Here is a 21,900-nt window from a genome sequence, read left to right as displayed (position 1 = left end):
TGAAATTACCCAGGTGGTTTTATTGGTTGGTTGGTTGGTTGGTTGATTGATTATTCAGTTTTTATACAGCCTTTCATAATGCATCTCAAGGTGGTTTATTAACACACAATAAAATTCCATAAAAGTTACATTTAAAACCTAAAAACCAATTCAACATTAAAACCATAGAAACAATTAAAAAGAAACAGAAGCAAGAAAGCTGAGAAACCTGGCAGCTTCTAGGAGGTAAAGGCCTGAGTAAATAAAAAGGTCTTTAGTTGTTTTTTAAAAGCAGTGCTTTCATAGTTCAAAGTATAATTGACAACAATCATTTAAGCATGTTTAGTCAGAACTAGATGTCACTGGATGACTTGATGAGGAAAATTACTCCAAATAGTCCCACTGAAATTAAAAGGACAAGTTAGCTACTTGTTTAGCCTGTCCTTTTAAAGAACGACTTTAAGTACTTTTCTTCATCATGACAGCCATTGTGCTTAATGGGGCAAACTCCCAGGTAAGTGTGTATTACAGCTTGAATTTTGTAGAAGATAACAACAACAACAAATATTTATATACCGCTTTTCAACAAGTTTCCAAAGTGGTTTACAGAGAGAAATAATAAATAAGAAGATGGCTCCCTGTCCCCAAAGGGCTCAAAATCTAAAAAGAAACACAAGATAAACACCAGCAACAGTCACTGGAGATACTGTGCTGGGGGTGGTAACATAACATAAGGTATTCTAGAAAGCAGTGCTGCTCCGAACAAAGACATCTGGATAATTTGCAAAAAAATTAGAATACAACAATGCATTTGTGTGAAAAATATTTGGTAGAAGGGCCTGTAGAGTAATTATTTAAGACCGTTTTTATCAACAAGATCTTATTTTCCCTTTTAGTTGTAAAATTAACTAACACGTTATGCTGATCTTCACTAAGACTGCTTAATGAAAAGACATGCATGCAATTATAAACAAAAACAAGAGACAAATACTCTTCCTTGACCATGAGATTTTAGTAATCAAAGATATATTTGATGTGAAAATTACGTGTGAGGAGTTAGAATAGGAAGCAGCTCATTTTATTAGGCCACAGGCAGTTCCTGTGTTTCATAAAACCATGCAAGAAAGAATCAGACGGGACTAGGTATAGATGAAACACAACACTGGCTTCCTTTGAAATGCCTGCTCAGTTTTCTATTACGAAGTGGGATCACACATTATTTTTTACCCTCCCAGCGTTTGCTGCTTCAGGCAAGGTGCACATGAACTAAATTTCTACTGATTTATTTCCCCTCTGAATGAAGACACAGAGTGAAAATTAATGTACTCCATCTTTTTAATCATATATTTATAGTAATGGAAGAGCACAGTCTTTCCTTTTTCGGCACTTAACCACCACCCTCCCTTGCCTTAAGCAGTAGGGTCTAGACCTGAAGTTGAGCCCTATATAGTTTTCAAAAGCAGCTTTATTTCAAGAGTGGCTGCCAAAGCTGAATGATAGGACCACACCAGAAGTGGGTGGGTGTAGCCCCAAATCATAGCAGAGTCTCATACCTCACTACAGACATGCTGATGGCAAGAAGCTATACAAAGCATGCTGAGTACATGTGACTGAGAGACACCTTAACTCAGTGATTTAATGCAGTTTATGTCAAGAGAAAATAAATCCTTCTTAAGAATATTGTGATATTTTATGTCCTTTTAAAAGGACCTGCTCCTGGCATCAGATTCTTGCACAGTAACTTCAGCTGCTGGTCTGACACCAATGTATTAAAAGTCCTCATGTTAAGCAAGAAAAAGTTATATTCAAAAGGCAAAAGGTACCAGGATGTTCTTCTGCATAACCATCTCTGGAATAAATGAGAGCTGTGCAAAAGAGATGCTCTTACAAAGCTTCTATTCATTTAAATGGAGCCCACTCAGGATAACTTCTCAGTAAGTTTTTCTGGAAAAGCCGATTTGAGGTGCGGGGAGTCTGCAATCAAGACAACAATAAATCCTTTATAACTGCTGTATCTGAAGGGGGGGAAATCAATATTTGAAATCCCTGGCCAATTGGGCAGAGAGGTGAATATTAATTGTATGGTTGTCATATTTACCAGGGACTGTTAAGGAACTGTTAAGGGTTTTGTTGTTGTTGAAAAGCAGCATAAAAATATGCTAAATAACTAATATTATATTAGTAGAAATAGTAGTATTATCCATAATCCATAATTTATTTATTTATCCATAATTTCTGAATAATTCAGATTTTTAAAATTCCCTGACATAGCAATCTCTTCTGGGTAAACGTACACACACACCCCTTTCCCATTCACTTTACAGTGAATGTAAAGTGGAATATATACATGTACTGTAAAGTTTATAGTTTACAGCACTGGTCGCTCTGGTAGATGACCTTCTTCGGGAACTTGAGAGGGTAGTGTCCCTCTCTTGGTCCTTTTAGATCTCTCAGCGGCTTTTGACACTATCCATCATGCTATCTTTCTCGACCCCCTGCATGGGTTGGGTATTGGGGGCACTGTCTTATAGTGGTTCTGTTTGTACCTTAGCGAGCGTGTCCAGTCGGTATGCATTGAGGACAGATGCTCTGACCCATGGCCACTCCTTTATGGAGTTCCCCAGGGTTCAGTTCTTGCCCCTGTCCTCTTTAACATCTATATGAAGCCGCTGGGTCAGGTCATTTCCCAGTTTGGGGTGAGATTTCATCAATATGCTGATGATACTCAGCTGTATATTGCCATCTCAGACCATTCTGGGGATGCTGTTTCTGTGCTTACTCGATGCCTGGAAGCTGTGGTCTGGATGAATCAAAACAAGCTCAGACTGAATCCCACTAAGACTGAACTACTTTTATTCAGCCCTCGTACTAGCTGTTGGGAATTCTCTCTGGTAAGAGAATCCCTTTTTCATTATAGCAGAGTGCACAGAGGCACAACACAGTGGAATTTGGTTAGGCATGCGTGTATGCTGAGAGTAAAGTAACTTGGAGCCAGTTCATAGTTTCAAATCAATATATATGGCATTTATTAAAGAACTCCATTCTAGATAGGAAAGTGAGGAGTTAGGATCTCTAATCTAGCTAGCTAGCTGGATGCAGATGGATTCTGCATCTCTGCACACATGGTGCAGGGAGAGGAGCTTGCTTGCATGTTGCAAGGTAGAAGGAACAGCAAGAGAAGGAGAGAGAGGAAGTACAAAAGCAAAAAGGAAGGAAGTTCGTCCCTGAGAGTAGCATTCTACATTCCAAAGGGATAGTGTCAAAGCAGTAGAGAAGGGATGACCAATGTCTTGACCCTCTAGCCCTCTGACTCACTAGTCTGTCCTCCATTGAGACAAGAGACAGCGCAAAGTCCTTCACTTCCAACACTGGTCAACAGCTGGATGTGAACCTTGTTTTAGATGGGGTGGTGCTGCCCCCAAAGGAGCTTGTTCGTGATTTGGGGGTCCTCTTAGACTCATGTCTCCTGCTTGAACAGCAGGCGGCGGCTGCGGCCAGAAGTGCTTTTGCCTAGCTTCATCTGATTCGCCAATTACGCCCTTACCTTGATTGGCAGGCATTAATGACAGTGACCCATGCCTTTGTTATCTCCTGCTTAGATTATTGTAACGCTCTCTATCTAGGGTTACCTTTGAGGACGATTGGGAAGCTACAATGGGTCCAGAATGCAGTGGCTTGCCTACTCATGGGTGCCAGAAAATATGACGGGGTAACACCTCTCCTGCAGTCATTACACTTGTTGCCTATTCACTTCCGAGTTCAATTTAAGGTCCTGGTTTTGACCTTCAAAGCCTTGCAGGGTTTGACACCTCTACCTACAGACCCACCTCTCCCATCCAGTTACATCCTGTCTGGTTAGATAATCTCAGATGACCCTTTTGTTGGTCCCTGATTTCAGAGAGGTTCGGGGTGCTAGGACCAGTGAAAGGGCCTTTTTGGTTGCTGCCCCACTTCTTTGGAACTTTCTTCCCCTTCAGATTTGTTTAGCCCCTTCCTTACTGATTTTTAAATCTCTATTGAAGACTTTTATTTTTCGTCAGGCTTTTGCCCTGTAGTTTACCTATTTGCTTTTGCTTTTTTGTTAGTTCCTTTAGTTTTTAACTTAGAATGTAATTTTTAATGTTGTCTTGTTTTGCATGTTTTTGTGCACCGCCCAGAGTCTTCGAAGTGGGCGGTATACTAAATGTTTCAAATAAACAGACAGACAAATAAATAAATAAATTCCACACTATTGAAGTGGATGGGTGGCTTACATTCAGTAGAGATATTCACTTTATAAGAGCAGTTGCAAAACATAATGATTTTATCACAGTATCACGGGTTTAGTACTGTACAAACCTCATAATTTGATTTTAGAAGTCTATTCTCATTAATGCACTGTGGGGTTTAATAGTAAGAGAAAATCCCTTTGAACAAAACTGGATGTTGATCAGACTGGTATTTACAGAACTATTCCTACCATATTTAAGAATGTTCACAACCACATGTACAGAGGTTGACTTCGTAGCATCTCCTCAGAAGTTCCACTTGTTCAAGGTCACAAAATACTCTTCACATTCCATATAGACTGCTACGCTTGAGCATTTATCACATCTAAGAACATGTATCAACAAATAATTGCAGCCTCACGTGATTCAGAGAGGAAGTAAGAAGTTCTATGTGTGCACAGTCAAGGACAAAAATACTTACCCAAATGTCATTCTTGATTACTTGACAGAAATTTGTGATTGCATTACCACCAGGCAGAGTGGATTAAAAGCTAATATTTATAAGTGTGTGTGTGTGTGTGTGTGTGTGTGTATAAGCTTATAATATTTATAAGCATATAAGCATATAATTTATAAGCAATGTTTATAAGCATTTTTTTTAAAAAAAATAACCTATTTTAAAATGAAATCTGGGTTTCATATTAACAACCGTGTTGAGGTATGCACCTTTACAAATTAATCTATTATCTCACATCAAACACACCAAATTAAAGCATGTTTTTCTACATAAAAGAAGGTAATATTTTGTTTGTTTATTTATTTTAAAAATTTCTATACTGCCCCAAACCTGCATCTCTGGGCAGTTTATAATCAAAATCATTTAAAACATTAAATCAATTAACAATTAAAAACATTTAAAATATTAAAAACATTTAAAACCCAGTATTAAAAAATTATTTGAAACTATAAATCTAATTAAAAGCCTGGGTGAATAAATGTGTCTTCAGTGCCTTGTTAAAAGTTGGCAGGAGGTTTTGGCGGGAAAGCAAATATCGGGGGGTGGGGGTGGTAGTGGTGGTGGCTGGGATTAGGCATCCTTTCCCCTCCACCGCTTCTCCAGTTCAGAGCAGTGCTTTCCAATGGGAACAGAAGCCTTATTCAGACATTGATCCTCTTCTCATGAGCAGTGTCCCTCTTACTAGTGCATTTCATTAAAACTGCCTCCCAGGCATGGTTTGGAATTGGTACCGTGAAGGTTCCATAGTTCCTTCAGCAGTCACAATATCCCAGTTTCAGTTCAGCACTGGAGCTAGCACTCTTTGGCCCTCAGCTTTTGGGACAAAGATATATCCTAACACTGCATGCATGGGAATGGCAGTACTTCCAGGGCTGAATTAAACCCTGTCAAGCACAAGTTTGTTTTTTAAAACGGTTTAATTCTCTCACCTCATTCTAGTATGGTTCTAGAATGGTCGATGCGCTGTTGCTGGGTGTGCTCCCTGTGTGCCCAGACGATTCCCCATGGGACCCGGTAGCAGGAAGGGTTGGGGACCAGAATGTGTTGTCCTGGCCTCCAGAAATACCATGATGCGTGTGCGCGATGCATCAAGGGAACCCCCCCCCACTCCCCCGGGCTCCCCACAGTCTGGCAGCTGCTGCTGTCAGATGATCAGAAAAACAGGGTTAAGGGAATGCTTGCCCCCTTACGCTCATTTTAAAGGGTGGCTAGTTTGGTGGGTTTGCTGCCGTGGTGCCTCCAGGATCGGCCTGATCCCAGTAGTTCATACTCATGGGTAAAACCAGGCTGGGCTGCCTTAGCTTGGTTTTGCACGCACGTCTGACTATCCTAATTGTGTTGCTCAAGTGTTGTACATGCTTTTGTGTGAATGACTGTACCTGTATCCATGTAAAAAGAGAACCTGAATACAATGCAAGATATAGCAAGTGTACTGCTACCTGTGTTCAACATACGTGTAAATAACTATACTTCATACAAGTGTTGAATAAAACATGTGAATAGGTCTTGGGCTGCAAGGCGAACATGTTTCTGGAACACCGAGGGGGTGGGGGTTGAGAGTAGGAATGGTTAGAGAAGTACCTTGGAGCAGAAATGTGGTGTGTGAGTTCAAGATTAAGTATCCCATCTTCCTGCCATTTTGCACTTCACATTGCCTTTTACCAAAATTTATTTCTGTGGGGGTGGGGGAGTCAGTTTGGTGATTTGTTTCACACATTTGTGTGTAGTGTTAATAAAACAATGGAAGGGTCAAATGTTCCTGGGCCCCTGAGGGAGGAGGGCCTGTCAGATGGGTGACAGGATATTTGCTCTCCCCTCATCCACCTTAAGTGGTGCAGTGGGGAAATACTTGACTAACAAGCAGAAGGTTGCCGGTTCGATTCCCCGCTGGTATGTTTCCCAGACTATGGGAAATACTTACATTGGTCAGCAGCAATATAGGAAGATGCTAAAAGGCATCATCTCCTACTGCGTGGGAGGAGGCAATGGTAAACTCCTCCTGTATTCTACCAAAGAAAACCACAGGGCTCTGTGGGCGCCAGGAGTTGAAATTGACTCGACGGCACCCGAAGAAGCAGGGAGCAGTGGCCCATCTTCAACCTTTTGTTTCAGGGCCCAGGACAACTTTGCTATGCCCTGGAGTATAATATTTAATGCAGTCCATCCTTAAAAATATTCATATGTAACTGTATTGTGCCCCAAGTCACCTTTTCCAAGCCATACCAAAGGCCACATTTACAATCATGATTTCTTGGCTTTTGCATGTATTTATATGCCACTGCTGCCACAAACCTGTCATTCAACAGAATATTTAGGAGCTGGGAATACAGCATAGACACGTGGCCTAGCTGTGTGTGTGTGTTGACTCCACAGCCAAGTACAGAATAGCTATCATTAATCTGAAACCTTGACAGTGAGCCAAAGGGAACAGTTATATAACTACCTCAGAAAGTTAAAACTGAATAGAACAAAAACAAACAAGTAACAGCCCCTTTTACTTGAAAGAACTACTCACCTGCTTTACTTACCAATCTACAATTTTTATTACCACACCGTTGGGCAATCAGAGCCTTCACAGAACTGTTGTTGTTTTTAAAAAAGCAAATTACACAAATGATAGGGATAGGCACTAATTAAAAAGTATGGGCAAGATGTTGAAGGCAATAAATTGTTAAAACAGCACTGTAACAAATGCTTGCAAAGATGTTGCTTATTTGCTACACCTGGGCTTTCAAAATTGGCAGATAATAATCTTCTTGTTGTTTTTTACTCAGAACAGCATAGAGCAGTTATTACCAAGATGGCATACCGGCTGCCAGGGGCGTAGCTAGGAGAGACAGGGCTCATGTTCACCCCTCTCTCTGGCGGCTCCTCAGAGTGAGGGAGGTAATGAAGAAGATAGGGAGGGGTGCACTTGAGGGGCCCTCAGGAGCTAGGGGGCCCAGGTTCTTTGCACCCATCTGCTCAATTATAGCTACACCCCTGACAGCTGCTAAGACCAAAACTACTTCCCCTCAGCTATTTATCCTTCTGACAAACGTCTTTGATCTTTTACAAAAGCTATTCCACTTTTTCTGATCTCCATCGGTTAAGATTTTAGCATGTTTATTTCCTTCAAGTCTCTGAGACAAGACAGAATATTTTTCAAGGGATTCCTAGGAACAGCTGAGAGATATGCTCATTTAACTACTGTGTAGTTTGACGTAATGCACATCTCATAGCTTTAGAAGAGATTATTATCACTGTGATGCCCTTTAACATGAAAGTACTGGGGAGCATGAGACTGCTTTGCCACATATCTACTTACCAGCAGTCACACAGGCTGCAGTGATGAGGAGAATGCTCATTTATCTCAAACATGGACGTCATTCACACAATCAACAACTGTGTTCTACCCAGGTTTGGGAGCTGTGTCTGTGCTCCAAATTTTTGATTGTGTGGAAACAAGGTAGGAGGAAAACCTAGTAGAAGTGATTGTGTAGAAGCTAGGTAGAGGAAAAGCTACACATGTTTTCCTCCTACCTTGCTTCCACTTAACTGAAAATTGGGAGTACACACAGCTCCCAAACCTGGGTAGAACACAATTTTTTATTGTGTGAATGACCTCATGGTCTCATTCAAAGCTGTTGGCATTGGCGTTAGCAGATTAAATATTGTATCATTATGACATCTGCATCCCGCCTTGCCCCCCGCCCAATTAGCTAACGGTGGCATACATCGTTCTGCCTGCCCCTTTCATCCTCATGATAACCCTGCAATGGTATGAGAGTGTGACAGGCCCCAAACTCCCATGTTTGCTTCATGACTGAGGAGGGATTTGAACCTGGGTACCCCGGTGTAAGTTGAACCCACTATCCACTACATCCCATTGGCTCTCAAGCTCTCCTTCAAGAGGAGAGTTGCAACTTCCCTCTTCAGAGTGTTACAGTGGTGGGAGAAGGTGCACATCCATCAGTTTGTGTCCTATATATAATAGGTGCCTCTATTATATCTATTATATTAACTATTAATAGGTGCCTCATCCTAATGACTTATCGCCATTAACTGTAGCTTGCAAAAAGGGGAAGGTTGCAGTGTGTGTGTGGCCTAAACACAAGATTGAATAGAGAGCAAAACACAAGGGAAATTTTTTTTGGAAAATTGTCCAGAATTTCCAACATCTCACTTGTTCTTTAAATAACTTCCTTGGGAGAAAACAGCCAATTCAAAGGCAATTTTGGAATAAAAATCACGGAGGGGAAAAATGTTAACCCCTCCTTTCACTTCACTCTGTGCTCCTGAACCAAACTAGGCCCCCACAACTGTTTGAGGGCTTAAAAGAACCATTTCCAGACCACTTCTACCTTTAAGTATTTTGTTAAGACAGTATAAGATAACATGTAATTTGGCCCTCAAGGGAAATGATGCATCATAGATGCACATTTAAAACATTTAAGATAACATTCTCATTATGAGCCCCATCACCCATTGAGATCATCTGGAGAGGTTAGTCTCCAGTTGCCAGTGGCCGGTCTTTCCAGGCTTGGACTGGCTCACCGAGCAGCAGGGCATTTTCCCGGTGCACTCTCTCGCCTGGTGCGCCCTCCTGCGCTCGCTGGGCTCTCCCCGCACCAGCTGCCCGGCTCCCCTTTCCCCCTCTCCCTGTCCGGAGAGCCCCACCTCCTCTCCTTCCGATTGGTCGTGAGAAGTAGGGTCAGACTGCCCTTAGGGCAACAGGGCATATTCCCGGTGTGCCCCACTCACCCTGCCCCACCTGGTGTACCCCACTCCACCCCTGCACCCCAAATCCCACCCTTAATTACCCATTCTGCTCAAAACCTGGCCCCTCCCCACATACATTCCACCACCCTCTCAGTGCCCCCAGTCCAGCCCTGGGCCTTTCTGTTGCTGCCCCAAGACTGTGGAATGTGCTCCCTACTGAAATAGGAGCCTCCCCATCTCCACTAGTTTTTAAAAAGCACTTGAATACTTACCTCTTCACCCAAGCTTTTTAATCTGACTCTGGTTTTAAATTGTTTTAAGGTTTTTATTTTTTGTGCTTTAACCTGTTTTATGTCGCTGTAAACCACCCAGACATGAAAGTTTGGGACGGTGTACAAATTTGATAAATAAATAAAATAAATAAGTAAATAAATAGCTACTCACAGAAAAAGATGTCCGCTTAAAGTGTGGCTAACAATACTGTAACTTTTAATTATACATACGTGTTTAACATAGCCAGTAAAACACACCTCTATATAAAAGTGTTCCCTGTAAGAGGGATTCCCAGATGTTGTTGACTATAACTCCCAGCATCCCTAGCTGCACTGGCCTTTGGCATGGGGTTATGGGAATTGTAGTCAACAACATCTGAGAATCCCTCTTACAGGGAACACTGCTACATAACCTTCACCTGAAAGCTCTTCCTACTGGCATAACCGGAAAGGGACAAATAAATATATTAAAAAAGGAATACCTTCCCCTTGCGGCTCTATAAATTCTCTCCCCCGCCTTTAAAATTAATAAGACAATTGTTATTAAAACTGTTAAAGCCTTGTTAGTCCATGAAGATACTCTAAGGATGATAAAGAAAAAATAGTTTGGGGGAATGAAGGGGTGGCAAAGGCCATTTTATTAAGGAACAATGCTAAATATAATATCATGTGATCAAACCATTAAAATGTTGGGCTCAAGTCATGGGAGTTTAGAGAATGCTAGCCATTGATTAGGGTAACACTTCATTGTCTTAAAGAAAAAGGCAGATTGAAATTGAACAAGGACTCTCTTAATCTTAAACCCATCAAATGCAACTGCTACCTATTGGCTGGGATATATAATGATATTCCCACACATGTCCTCCCCTTTTCTTGAATAAGCAATAATTAGGCAACACAACACAGCAAGAATGTTTGGCCATCTATTGATATGTAGCTCACCTCTAAATTTCAAGGGGGCTGGGATAATTTGACTGGAACAAGTGATGATCTGAGTCCTAGCATCATTGCCATTCTTGGCAGCAGGCTCTGGCATCGTCTCAGTGGGTTAACTTAGGTTTTCAGGTACTGCCTCTATATTTAGTGATTGCTCTTCCTCAAATATGGCTAAAAGATGCCTGCAGTTGCTTTTACACACGCCACTATATGTCTTGACAGAATATGAGCTGGGTTTTCCCCTCCTTCCTTCAATGGTAGCTGGAGCCTGCTGCGTCTTTTTACCATAAGATTTTATATAAACTCTGTCTCCAGGCTCTAGTGTGGTAATGCTTGTATTAAATAACATCAGTTACAGAAAAGCTCATAACCTCTCTTGGCTCTGCTATCTGAAGATGCAACCTTTTCCAGATTTGGACACTTTGGAGTAAGAATCTTCTTTAGAGCTGAAATGGGTGTCCCAATTTGTCTTCCAGTTAGAAATTCTGCTGGGCTGTATCCAGTAGCTGGATATATGGCAAGAATTAATTGTTTTCATTGTAAACTGCCCTGAGCCATTCTGGAAGGGTGGTAAATGAATGAATGAATGATTGAGTGGATCTCAGGATGGCAATATGTGGGTCACAAAATTACAAAATTTTCTTAGCAGTCTGTGCTGCCTTCCTGCTCCTCTTCCTCTGAATTACATACCTTTTGTTAACAACAGTGTGTCCGGCTACATGTCCCTGTCCCCTTTACCAAGCCTGGCTAGGCTTACTGGGGTCAGCCTCAGAGCAGGGATGGGGAGGGGGTTGAGCATCACCCTGTGCTTCCAGGCTACTTGCTCCTTCTGCCTGCCCCTCTCCGGGGGCCCCTGACACTCTCCACAAGCCAGCCTCTTATCACCAGCCGGCTCTTTATATGCCCCCTCACAGAATATGCATCACCCGCCCCCAATTATGGGGCCAACGCCCCTCTTTATTCCCTGTAATTGTCTATCCTTTAGCTGCTGCCAATGTCTCTCCTCCTCCTCCTGCTCAGACCCCATCCCTTTGGGAGACGTGCTGCAGATGTTATCCTTGCATGCTTCCCCTTCGGCCCTTTCAGGGCTCTGCCCCTCCTCTGCTGGAGCCGAGTCCCTGCCTATTAGCATTCTTTCCTCTGCTTCTCTCTGGCTGCCACCCATCCCTGCCTCCTCAGACCCCCTCACCACCACTCCATCCTCAGAGGTAAGGACAGCCGGCCTCACTGGACACAGTGCATACAGCAACTGCTGTGCATACAACATAACTTTTGGTTAGTATATAATTTGTACCCCAAGACAGACAAGACACAAGTGATGGATTTAAACTAGGGCCATTTTATTTATTTAATATAGCTGCAACAAGGCAGATAAATAACTCCTAAAGCTGTGTGTGGGCAACTCCTCCCATGAGATCCAGCTTCCAAGGGACATCTGTGATCCCACCAGGGCAAATCAGCTGGGTTTGGGGGCTGCCATACTACAGCTGGCCCATCTCTTACTGCACAAATGTTGTGTTGAGGGAGGATTGTCCGAGTCACCACCACACCAAGCCACAAAACTCTGAGTGGGTAAGGTGAACAACTCCCCAAAGGGAATCCATTCCCAGCTGCCATGAGCCACATAACCCTGAGGGGCTGTTCCATGGAGTTTCACCACAAGGTGCCTCCGGCTGAACACTGATAACATAAATGCTACCTACCTACCCGCACCCACATCCACCTGCCACAAAGTGGGGGGACCTCTGTTTCCCTCCCTTTCCTCAAACCAGCTACCACCTCTCTTAAGCCTTGCTGCAGATTGGCCAGAAACAGATCATCAACAGCGTATACAGCAACCGCTGTGCATGCAGCATAATGTTTGGTTAGTGTAAAGTTTCTTCAGCATTAATAGCAAACTCTGTATGTCCCTCTTGCTTTCAGTTTAGTATCACTCCTCCTACTAGTGTCAGGGCCATCCACAGGGGAAAATACATGGTATTCCAGACTCTTTTAATTAATGCTCAGCATTCATTCTAAAAAGTGAATCTCTAATTGCTTTCACTCATGGAGATAAAAGGAAGATGGTGCATTTAGCCTTCTACCTAATCACTCGCTAAGGAGAAGACTAGACTACCAGACTAGAATTTTACAACAAAGTTCCAGACAATGCACTTCATCTTCCCTGCAGGTTTCAGCTGATACTAACCTCTCTTCCTACTCCAGTCTTTCCTGCCACATGGTCTTAGACAGGAAGAGAAAACTAGTCTAGAAAGCAGACCGGAAGGTTTGGTTTAATCCAAAAAGATGGTATTTTCTAAGAGAAATCTGGCCCATTTCTGAAAACGTTTGAACATGTCAGAACGTTCTCATGCCTTCAGTGAGTAAAAAATTACCTGATGAACTGCCAGCGTGGTGTACAGAGCCAATGTGGTATAGTGGTTAGAGTGCTGGACTAGGACCAGGGAGACCCGAGTTCAAATCCCCATTCAGCCATGATACTAGCTGGGTGACTCTGGGCCAGTCACTTCTCTCTCAGCCTAGCCTACTTCACAGGGTTGTTGTGAAAGAGAAACTTAAGTATGTAGTACACCACTCTGGGCTCCTTGGAGGAAGAGAGATATATATAAATGTAATAATAATAATAATAAGAAGAAGAAGAAGAAGAAGAAGAAGAAATAATAATAATAAGAAAATGAAGATGTAAAAATATTATGGGACTTCCGACTACAAACAGACAAACATCTGCCACACAATACACCAGATATAACTGTAGTGGAGAAGAAAGAAAAACAAGTTAAAATAATCGACATAGCAATACCAGGGGATAGCAGAATAGAAGAAAAAGAAATTGAAAAAATCACCAAATACAAAGATCTACAAATTGAAATTGAAAGGCTGTGTCAGAAAAAGACCAAAATAATCCCAGTGATAATTGGCGCCCTGGGTGCAGTCCCAAAAGACCTTGAAGAGCACCTCAACACCATAGGGGCCACAGAAATCACCATCAGCCAGTTACAAAAAGCAGCTTTACTGGGAACAGCCTATATTCTGCGACGATATCTATAACAATTGACAATAAAATTCTGGCATCCCAGGTCCTTGGGAAGGACTCGATGTCCGGATAAAACAAACCAGTCAATAACACCTGTCTGACTGTGTAAACAAGAAATAAATGACCAATTAAGGGACTTGGCTATCTATCATGGGTATTGCAAAAAGGTTGTCAAAGTATCTTGATCTGAAGAAAGTTGTCGACAGATGTGCTTCTTGTCACAACAGGTGTAGTCAGCTTCATTAATAAATTAACTAACAGCATTAATTACTGTGCCTCTATAGTATTAATGTACAGTATTTAATGTAAAATCCTCACTCCTCTAATAATGTTCTTTGTCATCTCTTTGCTCCCCCAAATTAGTTGTTCTAGAGTCACACCTAATTCAATGGAAAAAGAAAAACTCCCTTCAGCATGCTGCATCTTTGGGTGTGCCTAAAGTAGTTAATTGGATCCAAGCCATGATGTATATTCATGTGAGTATGTCTCTGGGGACAGTCAGAACGTCTCACGTGGACTACAATATACTGTATGACCTCTAAACCAGCCCCATTGACTATGAGATAACAGTGCTTATGTACTTACAAGATGGGACAAACCTGTCTAGCATTACAGTATAGTCTCATTTATCCAAATAGCCAAAGGGAAGAGGGACAACCAAAATACCTAGATAATCCTACAACTGAAGAAATATAAACTACAGTATGTTTACCTAGATTTTCATTGCATGGAGGTGGATGAGAGCTTGTTGTACTACAGTTCTCTAACTTCCTACATTTGTTTTCAGGGGTTGGCACCCTATAATCTATAATGCAGAATAATCCAATAATAGTATTAGCTATGGAGGACCTTATCTCAGAAATCAGAATGACTAAATGCTCAAGTACATTCTAGAATGAGATCTCTGTGATTTTAGTGGATTTAGAAACAAAGAAAGAGAACAAAGGACAACAGGATTAATCCGCTTTAAATACTAGGCAGGAACATTAAAAGAGTTGCATGGCTGCTTCCCAAAAACAGCAACCCCGTGTCTTAATCTCTCTACCCCAGATAACATCTAATACATGACATGATGTCACTGTTCTCCAAATTTCTCCACCCCTACAAGCAGCAGCAAATTAATCAGAGTGGGGGCAGGGAAACGTGTGATGATGTCATGGCACAACTTTGGGATAGTTTAACATTACAGAGGAGTGTAAACATCCCCAAACCTGGAGATGCTTCTTAGGATGGCAGCCATACAACACTTGTCACATCTAGTTCCAGCATAAGTAGTTTATAAATCAGATCAGGACTGGAACCAGGATTTTCTATTCTTAAGGCAGGAGTTCCTGGGTGTGCCAATCCCTATTCACTGTACCCCATAAAATGCTCACCTGCTGAGTCTTCTTCCAGGGCAGTTTCTTTCTTTAGAGATTACAGATTGGAGCATTGGATCAGATTGGACTGAAATGGCTGAGAAAAGCAAGTTTGTGACTCTGGAATGAATGCAAAATGTGACTTTGGGTTCCATCAAAAACAGAATCTCTTCAGATATTCTTGACATACTAGTGTATCACTGTTCTCAATGACTGCACAAACTACTGTGCAACAGAATAAAAACAAGTTGTTCTGGTAAGAACTAATCTGGCTACTTTCCTTTCACTATAATCTTAACTGATAGTTACCATCCTCACAGGTTACCTCACTTCAGTCTTAAATGTTCACAAGTCCACCATCCTGAATTGGGGTGGATTACATCATCACAAACTACGTGGTGAGATGGTCCACAAGTTAGCCCACTTGCACCTCAAATATTCATGCGTCCTCCATCTTGAATCACGATGGATGACATCATCACAAACTATGCCATTGAGTTGTCCCTGTATGTCACTCACTTAAACTGTACCAAACTTGGTACAAATAGGTTAGACGGTCCACAAGTTAGCCCACCTGCGCCTCAAATGTTCATGCATCTGCCATCTTGAATTGGGGTTGATGACATATTCACAGGTTGTGCAGCCCTGCCTTAGATGAATATGCCTTCTTATTCTGAGAACATTCTTACTAGAAATTATATCGAAAACATTGTCAATACATTCTACTTCTCCACCCCTCCTTTTGAGCAATTTCAATGTTACTGCTAAGTAACCTTTTAGCCTCTCCATTAAAACAAACAAATAAACACCTTCAATTTGCACTGGGAGAAACAAGAATCACTGGCTGCCAGGAGCAAGTTCTTCATGCCACGTATATAATATGTAACATTTATATATTCTTATGTATCTTCAGAAGACTGTACAAACATTTAACTAGCTAAGCCACAGGAGCTACTTTAGTTCTATCTTACTGACAAAGCTCAGCTTGATTGCAAATAAAGCCATTAGCTAGTACTGCTACATTGCAAAGCTTATAAGAGATAAGGAGCTGCCTGATAGAGACACTATTAGGGGTGTACATGGAAGTTACGGAAGTTACTCCAGGTAGTTCAGTTCAAACCAGACTCAGACCTAGCCTCCCAGTCTGCAGTTCTGTTGAACCGTCCAGTGGTTTGGTTCCTGTCTAGAAGTGAGGTCGAACTGGGTCGAATCAATTTGACCCCGTTTCTAGTGCTCATAAAGGGGAATCCAGTAAGGTGATGCAAATGGCATCTCTGCATTTGTGGAGGTCACTCTTACGGCCTCCCACCAGCTGAAATGATGCGGGGGAATGCCAGTGGGGCCCAGGGGAGACACCACCCTGCCTCTGTGGAGCTGTGCCATGGTGGCGGATAAGGTACCCTCCCTCCTCCCCCTGCCTTTTAAACTCCTGTAGGGTTCCCCGTGGTGCTTGTAAAGGGGAATCCTTACCAGATTCCCCTTTACAAGCACCAGAACCAGTCCAACCATTTCCAAACTGGTTCGTTAGAACTGGGGCCTGTTTGGCTTGAGCTCAGACTGCCCCCCTTTTTGGAGGGCTGGTCTGGTTCGTGCTCAAACCAGTTGAACCAGGCCAGTTTGACTCAAACCGGTTCGAGTCAAAACAGTTTGCACATCCCTAGACACAATTCTCCATATTGTCCAATACATGCGGCTTGGACAAGAAGCTGTTTTCTAATATTGCAGGCAGAGGCCTTTCCCAGCTCTGCTATGCTGTAGCCTGAAAGGGAGCATATCTCAGTAGTAGGACGCATGCTTTTCATGCAGAACAATTCAGATTCATTTCCTGCAATTCCCACTAAAATATCTCAAAGCTAGGAAAGACGTCTGTCTAGGAACTTGGAGAGCTGTTGCCAGCCAGAGTAGACAGTAGGCTAATTCACATGATTATTATTAGGTTTGGGAGCTGAGTGATCTCCTGTTTTCTGATCATCTATGATCATCTTATTTATGTATTATTTCTCCATGTAAACCGCCCTGAGCCACTTTTGGAAGGGCGGTATAGAAACTGAATAAATAATAAATAATAATAATAAAAACAAAGTTGAAGGCATTGGCAGTGACCGCATGCTATTTTGCAGCTGAATCAGAGGGCTTTTTGCTCTACCTTGTTAAAGACCTGGGTATAGTAATAAATAAATAAATTATAATAATATGTATTTATTTATAAATATTAAATAAACATCAAGAGGGATAGATCAGGATCACAGATCACTCACATTTCTGGAATCCACACATCTGATATATCTGAATGGATGCTTTAAGAACATGGACTGTTCTTTTGTTTCATTATAGTTGCAGCTAGAGCCTTCAAGGGACTGGTATAAATGAGGTTCTAATGTAATTAAGGATTCAGTATGAAGGTGTAACAGACATCCACCACAACCACACCACAACTTATGTCATGTTTGTTAAGCACTTTAGCAAGGAACTAGGCATTCATCTATAATTTGTTGCAAATTATGGAGGCCCCCAAAATAGAAGGTTTTCAGAACATGCTGTACTCAAATAACTCACAACCCATGAAAAGCCTTCTATAAGAACAGTATTTGCATAGATAAAGCACAGGATTTTAAAACAGCTTTTTAAAAGCATAGCCTGTTTGACACATTGCAGACCAGATAGGAGAGAAGGTATACTCCCTTGTTTGGGAAAGCAGCTAACATCTGGAATCTTGAAACTTTTGAGAACTTCCCATCAGGGACATCCAACACCTGTTTGTGAAAAACAACTCAGGGAATACGCCAGAAAGTAGTGCTGGTGGGGTGTGTGTGGAAGGGGGGGTATCCTGCAGTCCAGTACATCAAAATTATAACAATAAATGGTCCCAAGAAAGTGGGACACACAACAGTTATCACTCTGCCTCTATTTGAAAATCATGGTTGCTTAGGATTAAGATCTTATTTTGAAGACCACCCTTTTTGACTAGTTGCTGATTTGTAAAGCCTTTTATGGTTTGAGGCCAGGATATCCAAAGGATCACCTTCTCCAGCATTAATCATTAATGAGCCCCTGGTGGCGCAGTGGTAAAACTGCCGCCCTGTAACCAGAAGGTTACAAGTTCGATCCTGACCAGGGGCTCAAGGTTGACTCAGCCTTCCATCCTTCCGAGGTCGGTAAAATGAGTACCCAGAATGTTGGGGGCAATATGCTAAATCATTGTAAACCGCTTAGAGAGCTCTGGCTATAGAGCGGTATATAAATGTAAGTGCTATTGCTATTGCTATTGCTAATCTGCCTATAAGATTAATATATCCCAACCTATAAGATTGGATATGGAGGACCTCCTATGTACACTGCCATTGTCAGACATTTGGTGGCCATGTGCAATAGGGCCTTCTCTGTGGTGGCCCACTTCCTGTGGAACTCCCTTCCTCAGGAAATTCAGTTGTCCGCCCCCCCTCTGGTTTTATTTCTCAAATAGTGTTTATCTAGCACTTTTACCGATGTGTGGCTTTATGGTTTAATGGGATTATTGCTTTTAGCTGTATTATTGTATTTAGTTGTATTATTATTCCAAATTTGTAAGCCATCCTGAGACTGTAGTGAAGGGTGAGGCAGGAATTCTTAAATAAACAGTTAAATAAACAAACTGGAAATTAAAAGAAGGCTGCAATCCTAAACATTATTTATTGAAATTTAACACCATCAAAACCAGCTGGACTTATTTCAGGGGAAATATCATTAGAATGGGAGATTTAATGAAATATATACTGGTATTTCTCTTTCAAAAAACCAACATGTAGACAAATATCAGCCCCTCTCCTAAGAAATGCAATTTGCCCCTTCTGTGCCCCATTTTCCAATCTCCCCCCGCTGGTGGCACCACTGCTTCAGGCTCCACTTCTCACATTACATTAAAACTTCAGGATCAGAACCTACAATATGGACTTTTCTTACAAAAGCAGCCTCTAGGGCAATTTGGATCAGGGCTATCACACAGGGGTAGCAGGATTCACCAATCTGCTGATTTAAATCTCCTTCTAAAGCTGCTATTAACTGTAGAAGGAAAATATGATGTATACAGTTTGTGCCTGTAAGTTTTCGCCTTCACAGCGAATAGCAACTTTGGAGGCAATTTGGATTGGGGCTACTGTGTGGCGGGAAAGAATAGGTCCCCTTCCTTGTCCCACAACCCCAATTGAATCAGGATCTCAACTATGGGTTTTACAAAAATAAAATTAAGTTAAACTTTCTATTCAAAACGTTCCAACATAATATTTAGTTTGCTCCAACATAATATGTTGCCATGCCCCTCTCCTTCTGCGGACCCTTCAGGATGGTGGGAAGGCAGAGTTTCTGGCTAAACTATCCTTAAGCTGAATTCCCCCATCTTATTCACATCTTGTTCTTGTCATTAGAAGATCATGCCACTTGGTGGAGCTGAGAATCAGTTTTCCAAAACATGTCTGAACTTGCAGATCAATTTTAAAAAAACACAGAAAACAGAACATGTTTAAGTATGCATTTTTAAATTAAAAATGCTGTTCTAAAATTAAAATTAAAATGTGCTGTTAAAATGTACTGTTTTAAATGTGCAGTTAACTTACAGTGAGCTCTCCATGGCCAGTCTAAATCCTGGTCAAGGTCAAAAGCTTTTAAACAATGTTGCATTTGTTAATTTAGTATACAGAGTTTACCATACTATATGGGCAAAAGACTTTGCCTATTGGCAGAAATCAACAGGAAGTTTTTCTCACAGGGCTTTTAATGAAGGGTGTGCATTCACATATTGGGCAGATTTACCCCGAGGTACCTGCAGGCTATCAGGGAGCACTTCACACACAATTTGGGTTTTTCACTGCAGATTAGAGTGCAGCCCGATTTATATTCAGGGTAAAAAAAAAATCCACTTTTTGCATCAGGTTTTTGGGATAACTTATTTGAGTTCGCAGTAAAGCCCTGCAGAAAACTTGTGGTAAAGCCTGCTGTGTGGAGAACTCCTTGGTGAAGTATTTCTCTGTGATCACACATCAGTGTTGGGGGATTTTTAATTTCTATCTCATCAGTATCTGTTGTAGGCACCAAGCCTCTGTTGTAGGCACTGAACCTCTGCCTACAAAGGGCTTCTGAAAGTCTGCCACAGATAGCTATTTGCTGGACAAATTGTGATGTCTTTCATGAATTTGATCAAAGGTTTTCAGTGATATTAAACCTACACAGTTTGCACAAAATACAGTTTGCACAAGTACAGAAACATCTATTGGAAGTTTCCTGTTATCTGTTGGTTATAACAGGTGACTCTTAGCTTGTTGAGACAATTGATTTACAGAGCTATATTACCTTTCCTTTGGTGGTTATTTTCTATCTAATTTAGTTATTTGGCATTTAGGGGAAGATACAGTATTTAAGGGTGACCCCATCAACTAAAGTCACCTAAAGTAAGCATTATGAAGTAAGAGCACTGTCTCCCACAACCCTATAAAAAGGTTTCAGTATGGTATTACTTTATTTATTAAAGTCGCAGATTCTGTGCCTAGTGAAGGATCTTGGGATACCAGATGTTGCAACATTTCTGAAGCAGTCTGGATGGTAGACTAGTAGGAGATTCACAGAACATCAAGACATACATATAATAAACATGCATTCATTAAGAATTCCAAGGGTTCTACATGTCTGAAGGACTGCATTCCTGAATCTCATTCAGAGTTTACCATTGGTCAGTTTGAAACTAGCTTTGTGGAGAGTTGTTTTGGTTTCTACCTCAAAGGGAAGACTGATGTTTGTCAACATCTCAGGTACTAGTTGAATTTACTTTTGTATTCATTAATATGGGTTAAGATGTATAAAATATCCCCCCTCCCTTCAAAAACATAGCAAGCCACCAAACAACTTCTTGACATCTGCAGTGGTAACCATTCAGTGAGGCGCTTCACACGATTGCTGTGAAGCACCTCAATGAGGTCTGCAGGGAGAGCGGGCTTACCTGGTCTCCCCGCAGATGATCGGCAGTAGAGCCCTGAGTGGCCAGATCAGCCACCCACGACTGCCGACTCCGTCACAGAGCCGGCTAGGCTGCAGGGATGGGGGGCCACGTGGCCCCCGGAAGTCTCGGGATCTTGGAGAGACCCCCGAGCCCAGGAAGCTGCTTGCCTCCTGGCCGGGGGGGTCTACTCATGTGTCGCCACGTACTGTGGCGACACATGAGCAAAGGAATGAGGTTAACAGAGTGCTTGCTCCATTAACCTCATTTAGGGGGATGGCATTTTAGGCGAGCAAGCCGCCTTGAAAGCACCAGGCTCACCCACGAGCCTGGTGGTTCCCACAAGCACTGGAAAGTAGGCTAAACTCCCTTAGCTCACTTTCCAGTGCTCATAGGAATAGCCCCTATAAGTGTCTCATTCTTTATCTTCTGCAGATACTCAGCAGTCTTCACCAGTCTCTTCCTTATTGTGCTACTGTACATATTATTGTACCTATGATTTGTCCCCTAGCAAGAGGTAAGCATTGTTTGAGTTCTGAAGAACACGAAATGTCACCTAGAAGATCAGAGGCGTAACTATAGGGGGGGCAGGGGGGGCACGTGCCCCGGGCGCCATCTTTTTTGGTCACATGGGGGGCGCCGCCATGACAAAAAAAGTTTTTTTATTTTTCATTTTTATTTTTTGTTAATACAAATGTTTCCTGCTCAGTGCAGCAGTGCTGCAGCAGTCAAGGGAGCGCGTCGGCGCCCCCTCCCCCACGAGCGGTCCCTTCCGCGCCGCACGCGCCCCCCCCCCCATTGCTTTGCTGGCGCCTGGCGGCCAGTCAGTGGCCTGGCTTGGTGGCGGCGGTGGGCGCTTGTGAGGAAAAACCTAAGTATAATGTAGTATGTTGGGGGCGCGGGGGGCGCCATTTCAATGCTTGCCCCGGGCGC

Source organism: Hemicordylus capensis, chromosome 5 (assembly GCF_027244095.1).
Source record: "Hemicordylus capensis ecotype Gifberg chromosome 5, rHemCap1.1.pri, whole genome shotgun sequence".
Lineage (NCBI taxonomy): Eukaryota > Metazoa > Chordata > Lepidosauria > Squamata > Cordylidae > Hemicordylus > Hemicordylus capensis.
Note: the sequence above shows the minus strand (reverse complement) of the source record.